We start from the raw sequence: 12,123 nt of genomic DNA on the forward strand, positions 1-12,123 counted from the left end.
ATAAGGGGAGAGAGAAAAATGCTGGAGCGGTCCACAGCTGAGGTATTAGCCCGACCGAACAGTGTCAACAGCAAAACGTTCGCCATAAAATCCAAATGCCAGTTCCATTGTTTTTAGGGCGAGCTTTAACTAACAAAAATGCGCAGCTAAAGGATCGTTCCCCCTGTTCGTGGTCTCCTACAGATGGGAGGTTGCAGATGGAGCCCGGTTGACGCGCGTTGGCTGACAGCAGAAGGATGGATGCCGGACATGCCCGTTGGTTTCCCGTTCGAACTCGCTCGCCTTTGAAGGGGCGACAATGCAATAAAACACAGCAAGGGACTGACCCACGGCTCAACGGCTCGAGTCGAGAAATTGCTCCGCACACGAGCGAGCTTGGTGTTGATGATGGTGGTGGCACGTGTAAATTTAATTCCTCTTGAGGTCTTTTTTTTTAGCTGACCAAAACCCCACAAACGCAAAAGCTGCTAGGGTCAGTTTTTTTGCACGCGCAATGCATTTTGATGATGTGACGACCACGTTTGTTGATTGTTGAATTGCTTGCAGCCTGCACTCTGCCGGGACACTTTCATTGAGCGCAAATCAAGGGAACGATTAGCCGTTGCGTTCTTCTTTACTTTACTTTCTTTTGCTCTACCGACAGACACACAGGACAGTGTGTCTGTTAGTGTGCTGCGTTCAATTAAATTAATGAAACGATGTGCTGGACCCGTTCACACCCACAAACAGGGCAGATAAAAGCAATAGAGCGCCGGTCTTCGCCAGTACGCAGAAAAAAGGAACCATAGAAATGGTGACTCGAGACTCACCAGGAGCGTCAGTAAACAATCATTATTACCTCGCAAATAAATCAATCAACCGGGGAGGGCGAACGCACCACGCGTCCAGCCGATGATGATAACCGCAAACTCGTGCTGGCGTGCTGGAAACACCAGCCTGGCTTGGGTCGCTGTTCTGCTGCTACTGCCTGCGAAACAGTGCTGCCTTTTTTGCTGTTGATGTTATTCTGTAAAAATAAGTAAGAAAGATTGGCATGAATAGGGTGATATGAAAAACATTGGTGAAATTTTGTTGTGATTTATTGCTGCAAGTTGTGGTGAAACATTTTGTGAGAGAAACTTGCATGATTGTTATATGTTCCATCGTTTCATTCGAAAATTTGTTCAACATTTGTTGGAATCAAATTGGTTTGAGGTAGGAAAATGAGTATATATTTATATAAATTTGTTTCTGTTTATTCATTACTCTTTTCTGACCAGCTAACTTCCGTGAATTACCAATAAAATGTTTTTGTAATACTAAAAGGTAGCCTTTAATATACTCCATTGCATCTTGGATGCAACTGGATAGCCCTTTTAATGTGGAAACGGTGACAATGAGACTGCTTATGGTCTATAAAGAAGCAGGCGCTTTCACTTATTGAACCATCCGTTCCATAATATTTTGATATTTATTAACCTTGTATTAAACGGACAGTGTGTGGGCCCTTGAAGCGGAATAACTGGGCCAAAAATACACAGCTACTACTGTCAATCCCGATTACAATTTTAAATTTCATATTGCTGAATATTTGTTGTGAAACTTTCAAAAATTACAAAACGATTCTGTAATCCTATGGTATATTTTGCCGTTCAAAGTCGAATGTTTTCAATACTGATACTAAATTTTACACAATTTAAAATATGTTAATGTGTTTTAATTAACTATGATTCTATTATTTTCGTTTTGTCATTTTATTACATTCGTTATTTATTATTTTTATTAGTATGCAAGTTGTGAAGGCGTTTGTTTGGATTTAAGGTTGTTTATTTGGAATTGGTTTTCAATTGAATATAATTATTTTATTTATGTCTGTCTTAAGGGTTGCACATATTTGTCTTACTATTAATCTATTCTACATGAATCTAACGTATTACCCAAACAAGAGCATTGTGTGTATCGTGATTAGAATTGAGAAGAGGAATTTAGAGGGGATCTTACCCGGAAAACGGATACGGATGTGTGGAAATCGAAAGATTACATAAAGAGTTTAACGAAGATAGTGTCCACAGTGCACATTCTGACACAACTTTATGATTGAGTTGACCAACAATAATATGAAATAGTACAAACAAAAATACCATAAGGCATGCAAGTGTCAAACAAGGGCAATTCCACGTATAACAATTAAAATAGCTAAAGAGGCAAAGTAGAACTAACAAAATCCAATACGAAATAACCGTATAAAATATGTGAGAGTTTCAAATGATTGTCTGAATAGTTTCAAATTGAAACTCAAACTAAAACGGAAAAATAGAACCAGAATTTGTTTCCTTATAATTGATTTATACGTAAAACTGCTATAAATAATAGAAATAAAGCTGTTCCTGTTTGCTATTCCCTATTCAAATTGTAAAATCCGTTTGTGATCCATCGCTTTCCATACACTGAGGCGGCTCTCGTTTGCTTCGCATAGATTAATATTTATGGATTAACGTTTCCTATTTACTCAGGATGAACAACCTGTGGAACAATTGCTACGGATTAACTTTAATGAAAAATAAGTTTCTTCATTCAATATGAAACCTCAATTATTTATGTAAAAATGATAACAAGAAATCAAATTACTTCATCCCTCCTTTTATCGCCTCTCTCATACCAGGAAAAGCTTCTTTTGTTGTCGTGCAAATTCCAGCTTTTTTCAGCGTTTATAATCTTTTCCCGTACCGACAGCCAATTGTGTTCTGATTTGCAAAACACAATAACACCAACAGCATCACGAGAGAGAGAGAAAGAGCTTCAAAGGCGCCCACTAGCCGAAAGGACTAATGAAGATTAAAAACATGTAGCTGTAGCCAATTTACATCGAACCGCTTTCGCTCTCTGTTTTCGGGCTACTACCTACCCTGCGGACATTCCCCAAAACGGACACGTTGACTAAGTGTCTTTCTCAGGGGGATTTTTGCTCTCTAGTGCCCAAGGGCTACTAGGGTAACATTTTGACCGTTTTTTGGGTGGAGAAGGCAAAAAAGGTCAACTAAACGTAGCTGGCCCAAAATCGAAAGAATAATCCCTGCACTTATTATTCGGGGGACCCGAATGTTGAACCGAATTTTGGGTTTTATTATTTAAATCGTGTTATTTATTATGTACGAGCTTGGCTTTTTTTTCACATCATCACAGTGAAACAGATTTGTGCTGTGGTGCTCATGCATAATGTCGGGAAAATTACAAGCACAAGCCAGACATACGATTACTACGCAATACAGACAACAGCTGCGGTGAAACACAATCACCCCGAAGATTGTGGATCTGATTACGTTCCACGCTGTCTCAATTGACAATTAAAATGTCAGCACACTGCGCAAGCAACGCTGCAAACATGTTTGTGTACGCTCTAATGGAGAAGGATGCTGCTGTAATTACTGCTTCATCAAGCGTGGAGAGAAGAAAAAAATACAAACAAAAATACGAAACAAAATCACGTGCAATCAGAAGCGGCAGCTTGCCCCGGGATGAATAGATTCAGTTGAGTATTTCTACGAAAACGTAGCTTTTATTCTACAAGTACTGTGAATGCTCCAATACTGTCCAGCTTAATAAAAAAAATCTATTAAGTACTGCCACTTCACTATTGAATGTTAAAACTTCACAGCTCGCAAGCAAAACTGGACATCCGCCATATCCATTTCCTTTCTGGGCTGATTCGCAGTTTACGGCCGTACGCGATCAGTGTGCGGGGTTTGTTCGCGGGCGGAATAACAGCCTGTGATTGGCACAATTAGCAAACCATCGCGAAACTCGTCTAATAAAGTTACATAAAGAACGATCGACACCCGGGAGGGGTGTGCGAACAGCGAACGACATTTGCGCTTGCTCCACAACAACGGCGGTCTGCGGTGGAGCCGGTGCTGCCGACGTTCGATCGACGAAATATCGTGCAGCAAGATGCCGGCCAGGCAGATGGTTTTGCGGGCTGAGAAACAATCGGTCAAAGACGAATGCTGCACACTGCTGCCCTGAGGGATTCGGTTTGATTGAAGTGGAGGGTTTGTGCGGTTATTGCTGTTGTTGTTGGTGGCGGTGACGGTAGTGGAGCGGGTTTGATGTCACCCGTGTGCCTGTTTAAATACCCGCCAGCAATTTGGTTTGTTTTGTTTCCCAATGGAGCTACAATTGTCCATTTGAACAATGCTTTAAACATGATTGAGTATTGCATAAATAATGGATTACACAACTACAGCATCTTAAAAGGGTTAGCATTTTAAGTTTAAGTACTCAGACTTTTAGAATGCTTAATGTTAGTCAACGTAAAGTTGGTTTCTGTCGCGATAATATAATAACAATTTTATGTTTAACTGATACAGATAAAACAAATGGTAATTACTGTGGAGCTTGGTATTCAATGTTGAATAGACCCACAAACTCTGAAGCGCTGTCTATGTGTTCCCTACGATAACCTGCACCGATAATGCTGTCGAAGACTTAATTATTACACTAAAATTGTTGTTCGTGAGAATCAGTATCTGTTGTTCGATAGACAGACGCAAAGTTGACTATCGGAAGATATAAAATAGGTCTAGGCAGGTGCCTGTTATGTACACCGTGGACTTCCTGATCATTTTCTTCTGCCATGTCCAGCCTAAATTCAGAAAAATACTCCTTTCGCATTCCGTTTACTGATTTGATCACTAATCGGAACAATGCTTGCTTGAAGTAGGTTAAAATTCAAGTGCTTGCGCAAAACCCTTCAATAAGATTTTGATTCTAGACCCATCTAAAGGATTCTCTCAATTCCTATCCCTACGCGTGCTCCTAGCCGCGTGGCCTAATTGAATTTCTGGTTCGTTTTTAGCGTCTGTTCCTGTTGTTTTTGTTTTGTTTTCCGTTTTAATTAATTGATCGATTGACTTTAGCTTGATTGACCACGCTTATTATCTTGATTTAAATATAAGCTAATTTTATCTCGGTAATACTGTAGTGTTGTCAGTGAATTTTTTATCTTTTTTTGTGTATGATAGAATCATTTTTTTATTTAATTGGATCTAAAAAAATTAAAAAAAACTGAAATTGATTTACAAATGTATGGAAATAGGGGGAAATATAATGCAACATCCCACTTTTCCATCTTTACGCAAATGAAAAGTCTTCTGTTGTTCCTTGTCTTGCAATCGCACAATAGCAAATAAAACCTAGATTCAGAGTTCATACAAACTTGTATCATTAAATTTAATTGGGTAGTGAATTAGCAGGTAACATAGACAAAACAAAGTGTCCCAAAGCTGATTGTAAACATGTTATAGAGTCCTACGGCCATTTCAACCACCCAAAAATAGACCATTATATGTGTGTTTTAATGATGCTGAGCTAAATACCTTGAATCTATGCTATCCAAAAGCCCCTTAAAGATAGGACATTGATTTCTTCAAGAAAAAAAGTAAATCCCCAAGAATGCATCGACCTTCCGTAGAAAATATGTTCAAACAAACCCCGGGGGGCATCTGGAAACAAAACTAACACACCAGTTCAGCAAAGTATTGACTCGCCAACAGGGGGGAAACTCCCCCTGGTTGAGCTGTTCTGCTGTATCGCTAGAGGCGTATTTGTTTTTGTTTTACGACACGCAGTCAAACAAAAATCCTTTCAAATGAGCTTGAAATCAACCCCAGTTTGAAAAGAATTTAAATATCAGATGGGGTTTTAAAATTATAGCCAACAAAAACTGGAGAGAAAGAAAGAAAGATCCATAATCGGATTCGGTTGACGCTGGTGCACATTCCACCGTTCCGTCAGCATGTGGGCCGAAATGTGTGTGTGTGTGTGTGTGTGTGTGTGTGTGTGTGTGTGTGTGTGTGTGTGTGTGTGTGTGTGTGTGTGTGTCTTTTTCATAAATCTCACCATTTCCCACCTCAACCCCTTCCCGAGCCTGGCTGACCTTTAGCGTCATCTGAGCAAACGACAGCCGGGGGAAGATAATACAAAAAAAAACAAAAAAAAAAACAAAAACCCGCACACAGAAGCGATTTGCAAAACGCTCCAGACGACAAAATCGTGGACACGGTTCCCGGTCAGCGCGCGGCAGGATTTGCATAAAAACACAATAGCATTTTGCTCATCATAACCGATCATCGGCACACGCAGCTACAGACCGGGCGGGTGACATACGCGTCAAGCCACCATACACCACTATCAACGTTCGTCTGGTAAACCGTGGTGGTGAAAGAGCTAGCCAGAGCATTAAAAAATTTAACGCAAAATAACCTCCCAACGTCAGCCCGGCCGCGCGAGGACTCCGGACCACTCAGGCACGATCTGGGAGAGGTAGGAGAGACCGTCAGACGGTCACGGCGTCCACGGCGTCTTATTTATGCCTTCATCCTTGAAACACAATGGGTGGAAGGGGCCACTAGGGATGCAGGGGTTACAGGTTGGGCAACGGAGGGGGAAATAAAAATTGTCTGAAACTTGGAACAATCACCCAAAAACGGACCCGAACGGCGTGGACGGGCAAACCTGTTTTGCGTCGATCTGATCGCAAACTGGAACTGGAAGCGTCCAAAGTGGTCGTGGCAATGCCAGACAGTGTAGTGCCTCTCTTCTAAGGGCTAAGGGCGAGATTAAGAGTCCACCGGTGGTACCCGTGGTGATCTCTGTAAGGTCATTGCCGTTACCGTGCTAAAGAATGGGGGGGGGAGCAGGTGTGCCGGTTCCGGCATGTGGCATGCTCCAACTGACGCAACGCAATCCAACGGCCAAACCATTACCACGAAGGTCAAGATCTACCCGGTCTGGCTGTCGATGCTTTGCTTCTGTGAGGTGAAAGTTGGCCCAATTCTCAGGTCAGCTCAGGTGGTTCCAGTGTGCGTTAAACTGTGAGTCAAAACAGAGCCGAGGTTTAGTGCTATCTTAACGTTCGGTTAACCGCAGCAGCAGCAGTAGGCGATGATGGTGTCCGTAGCCTTCTGTGCTCGACGACAACGGACAACTGCCAGTGGCCTTCGGAAGCCACCGTGGCGGTAGGTACTAACAGCACCAGCAACAACAAAAAAACGCGTCTCTTCATCTTCGACGCAATAGCGCAACCTCACATGACAACAAAAAATAATATCGGGGCCTATTACACTCGCTTTGCTGCCTGTTGCCTTCAATGTTGACACTGTGACGCTTCGGTTGCGTTTTCTGCTTTGCTCGATCGTGTACGTACGCAGTGATTGACCTGTTTTGGCATAGATGTGTCAACACACAATTGCGCCGTTACTGTGGAACAGCCGTTACGTTGCTGTGTGCGTGTGCGGGTATAGTTGTGGATAGCGATTTACATAATCGAACGATCGGAACAAACTACTGACCCGTTTCGGCTGTATTGCCCTGCGTGCAGCTGACCTCGAGCAGGGTTTATATTTAGAAGGAACTGTCTCTGAAGGGAAGCGGTGAAATTTGGGAAGTGTTTCTCGTTCCGTTGGCGTTCGGTAGTGGATCGCATCTTTTTTAGGAAGAAAGATTGAAGAGCACTACTACCACTACTACTACCTAGTGAGGTTCCACGTCTCAATGGCGGTGTGGATTTAAGAGATGGAAGGTCTAGGATCAAGATGAGGGCCTACTCGCAATGGTTAGCGTAATAGAGTAATAGGATTAGAGCGCCATCGCCTACTCAGACACCTCGAAAGAGAGAGAAGATTTATCAAAACAATAAATTTTGCCCCGCTTCTTATCAGCCGCGCGGCTACACAAGACTATCTTGACGCCGCTTTGCGCCACCACGCGCTTCGGGTGTAGTAGTTTGCTCAAGTTCAAGACGGAATTGCACCGGGGCCTGCGGCTATACATTGTGTAGGCAGAGATCTTCCCACACCCGGGTCACACCGATCTGTTTATTTGTGCGGCAAATGCATCACCGTTTGCCGAAGCTTTAACAAAAACCGGGTGCACTTCCTTCTTCAACCCGGGTGATGTACACGTCCGGTCGACCAACACTGACACTGGGTGTGACGCACTCGCACTCATCGCGCATTCAAATTGCTACCGCGTCAACACCGCGCAGTGTGCCAGCTGAACCGAAAAGAAAGGGCAACCGTTTGGTTTTCTTCTTTTTGAAAGGGTGCAAAATGGGAGAGAAAATACATACAGTACAAAGTATTGGGCGAGCGATATGCTTTTTTTTCTTTGCTTGTTTTTTGCCAAATGACACCTCATACACACTCACACAAAGCTGTTAATAGATTGAGGCGGATGGATGGAGCGTTTCCGGGACGTTTGGCGGTGTGTTGAACGGTTTCGGTCGAGCGAGCTCGCCGCCAAATGTGCTGTTCCGGCGTTTCAGCCGACAAATCTGGCCGGCCATTAATGTGTGTGTGTGTGTGTGTGTGTGTGTGTGTGTGTGTGTGTGTGTGTGTGTGTGTGTGTGTTTTGTGTGTGTGTGTGTGTGACTTACCTTTTGCGGGCCGGTGTCGGCCGGAACTCTGGGTCTGCTTGCGTCGATAGTACACTTTCTGCTTTAGGTTTTGGTATTGCCACCAGTAGCTATGTTATCATTTATGGGTGCTCAATATAACGGGCTGCGAATCACTTCGGAAAACGGGGCGCCGAATCTTTATGTCACACACGTACCACTCGCGCACTAACCACCGTTGCCGGTGACTTTTCACTCACTTGCTGATGGGTTTTAGGGGTTCACTTTACACGTGCACTGATAAGAGGGGGATGCATTTGATAGACTAGCCGTTACCTTGCCGTTACATTAAACGCGATCTGCAAACGCCACGAGCAAGAGGCGACCGGAACAAAAACACAAAAACTTTTACTGATCGACGAAAGCTGACGACCTCGGCCGGGCGAGCGGAACGCTGAGTCACCCCACCTCGGATGCCGATAATGATAATAGCAAAGAGTAGTGTGTGATGATTAATGCGCGAAAGCAAACTGAAAACCGTACCGGATGACGTACGCACGGTGCTGCGTTCTTTCTCAATGGCTACCAAACCCTCCCCTCTCCAAAAAAAAAAGGGTGAAAGAAACCTACTTTGACCGTGTGTGGTACCTTGGCAACGAAACATTTCAAACTTTTGTTCAAACACAAACGCTTCGCCCCCTCAACAGGGCTGTGTTTACAAATGCTTTGGCACACACGCGCTCTTGTTATGGTCGGTGTGAACCGGTGACCGTCGCTTCACCAATACTGTGACAGGGTTTGCCGGAAAATTTACAAAACGCTCACCACTACTGCCCTCCGCCCAAAAATGGGGGCTGGAAGACAGCTGGTCCACATGTACACACTGCAAACACTTGTCACAAACGTGTCACTGCGGATGGGACTTCCGTTTTTGACAGCGTTTTTGTTTCGACAGCCTCTCCGGCGTACAGAGAGATTCAAATTAAGATAAAGACCTCAAACACACACACGCACACACACACTCATGTTCAAACGAAACGCGACCGAAGACGATAGTGCGACTGTAGGTGGACCGGAAAGGGCTGCTGCTGGGGACGGTTTTCTTGCAGTAGCCGTTCGTTTTGTTTGGACTTTGACGGTTTCAACCATTCACTCAGTAGGTGATGAAAAATGGACGCTTTTGTTTTGCTTCGAGAAGAAAGTAAAGAAAAGAAAAGAGCGAGAGAGAGAGAGAAGGAGCAGCAGAAACGCAACTGAACCACAAGACACAAAGAGGCGAGAGTTGCACGCGCCTACTTTGAGCCTCTTTCTTTCTTCCAGTTCAATCGGTGCCCCACGATCCGTTTGTTCAGCCCGCTCCCTTGAGGGAATGGGCGATCGGATTTACCTTTGACACAATTTTGAAACCCCCGCCCTTCCGTTCGGAGGGTTTTTGAGTCGAAAAATCGGGCAACGGGCGTCACGGGCGTCGAAATAGTTTGGTCACAACAAAACAGGGAAACTGCTCCGTGGTGGAACGGCGGTGTGCGATCAAGCGGACGGTGAGATCCTCTCTCGGCCCCGTGAATGCAAATTGCACTTGTGCAATACAATTTGCACCACAGCGCGCGATCGCACGTGCACGCGTCCCCCGAGCAGTGGGTTCCCTTCTTGTTCTGCTCTGCTCTCCTTTTCCCTGCACGTTTGATCGGCAAATGCAATCAAAATAATAACAATAATATTGCCCATTCTGTGCTCCGGACCCTTGCACCTCTTGCTCTCTCTCTCTCTCTCTCTCTCTCTGTATTGGTCGAGCGCAATCACTTCACCGAGATACTACAATTCCCTATCAGACGTGATTTAAAACAAAAAGAAAAAAAGGCAACTAGACTCGAACCAACACTCGAACACACATTATAGCACACAATCGCGCACACACAGATAACAACACTGAGGATGCAGTAACGCTCCTCCGGCAAGCACATTCGCCACCCTTAGGTGGGGGTGAGGTTGTTGGTGCACCCCGGGGCCAAACCAACTCGGTTTGGGGCGGGGTTCGGGGGTGGTTTTTACCGTTTTCCGCTTTGCTCGGTCGTTCGCGTTCGGCGTTGAGAGGGCGTTGTGGCGTTCGCGCGCGCGCTCGTGCTTGCACACTTCTTCTGTACGTCCGCTCGAGCTCACTGTCGTGTGATTTCTGGCGGTTCCGGTAGGCCAAACCGAACTGTTGCGGCAACAGTAACGGATGCGACGCACAGTGGTGCCAGTGGTTGGCAACTAATTTAAAGTGTGGGAGAGTTTGATGGCAGTGTTTGCTACAGAGAAATCATGTAAGTGCCATTCTTTTTACATTACATTGCCATTTACACTGGCAATACAAATTAAATATATGCATCACTCATACAACATTATTGTGTCAGGGTTTTGAATCATATAATGGAATAGTTAAATCACTTAGGGGAATGTTGCAATTCGGTAGAGGAATGTTGCAAGCAAATGCGATTAAAATTCACCTTCTAAATACATACAATTTGGTTTGACAAAAGTTATTAAATATGATTGTAAAAAATCCGCAACGATTTCATACACACTGTCTAATTAAGGTAGTAGATGGAGATTTTCTACTATTGAACATGTTGTTTAAAACCAAAAATGCGATTCAAATGCGAACCAGACGGCACTTTCAAATAACAACAATATAATTTTAATACCTTTTTGAATTATTTATTTTTCTTATAAAATTACACAAAACTAATAAAAATTGATAAGATTCAAAATATGAAGGTAAAGAAAATACTAATAGTAGATATCTACTTTTGCAAACGAGCTTAGTTTCTCACCCCTGGAAGAAACGGCGCATGTTGCTTCGTAGATGTTGCAACGATGTTGTGCCCTTTTTGCTGTAATGTTTACATTATTTTTTTGTATTTTGAATAAATTGTTCATACGACGCAGTTTAATAAAAGTTACTCTTGAAATGCTGCAAAAATTTGCAAGTCATATTATTACAAAAATAAAATTGTGAAAACTGAACATACAACCGCACACTTTTTTTCGTCTTCCACACGGGAAGGCGCAAGATACCGAAGACGACTCTGTGCTGAGGCTGAGGATTGGATTAAATCTCGTTTCGGTACTTCAACATTAGAAGAGGTAGCTCTTAACAGCAAACGTTACGCGATGCCCTCTGTTCGAGTAGTGTTTTTGAGTGCACTTGCACATACATTGATGCAAACAGTACGCTTCGTTTGGTTCTGTGTAGGAAGGCATTTTAAATACAGCATGCAGAACGGTTCAAAATAGAGCAGTAAATTCATTTTGGTAAAATGCTTGCAGAATAAAGAGATTAGTTTCATGCTTTGATTTATGAGTATTCAATGTACGCGCTTTCAAATTAAATACAAACATGGCTATAATAAAATCTTAGACATCGTCAAAACCCATAAAATCCATAATCACACAGCAGAATGTACAGCAGAAGTGTCCACGATAATCGAGGGCCTGGCCTCCTGTTGCATTCTTACCATATGTTGCACACAAAGTCAACTTGTTGCACCCTAGAAGAGAACAGGAAGCTTCATAGCTCAGCGTCAATATCGGTTAAAAAGCTTACATTAAAGCTTTTGACAGAAAGCTCATACAATTTTAAGAACTTTTATTTGAATTCAAACGTCCATGGCTTTTCAAAATCTGTCATGTAAATCGAAGTAGAAACTGTGGGTTTGAAAATGAATGATTTATTTATCCATTTATTTTGAACATTGAAAATGATATTT

At 43.3% G+C, this 12,123-nt stretch overlaps 1 protein-coding gene across 3 annotated transcripts in view; it reads right to left on the reverse strand.

The window, feature by feature from the left end:
* Positions 1 to 10,551, reverse strand: part of LOC121595260 (dual 3',5'-cyclic-AMP and -GMP phosphodiesterase 11) — an 89,095-nt gene extending 78,544 nt beyond the window's left edge. Inside the window, exons 1-3 of one of the 3 annotated variants that reach the window (XM_041919109.1) lie at positions 10,424 to 10,551; positions 8,414 to 8,668; positions 839 to 1,006 (exon numbers count right to left, since the gene is read on the reverse strand). The gene's annotated coding sequence lies outside the window, so the exon portion shown is untranslated. Of the gene's footprint in view, positions 1 to 838; positions 1,007 to 8,413; positions 8,731 to 10,423 lie in introns of those variants that run through there. The other 2 variants (XM_041919106.1, XM_041919114.1) reach the window with 2 other exon arrangements.
* Between the last annotated feature and the right edge of the window lie 1,572 nt (positions 10,552 to 12,123).

The sequence above is a fragment of the Anopheles merus genome, chromosome 3R, assembly GCF_017562075.2.
Source record: "Anopheles merus strain MAF chromosome 3R, AmerM5.1, whole genome shotgun sequence".
Lineage (NCBI taxonomy): Eukaryota > Metazoa > Arthropoda > Insecta > Diptera > Culicidae > Anopheles > Anopheles merus.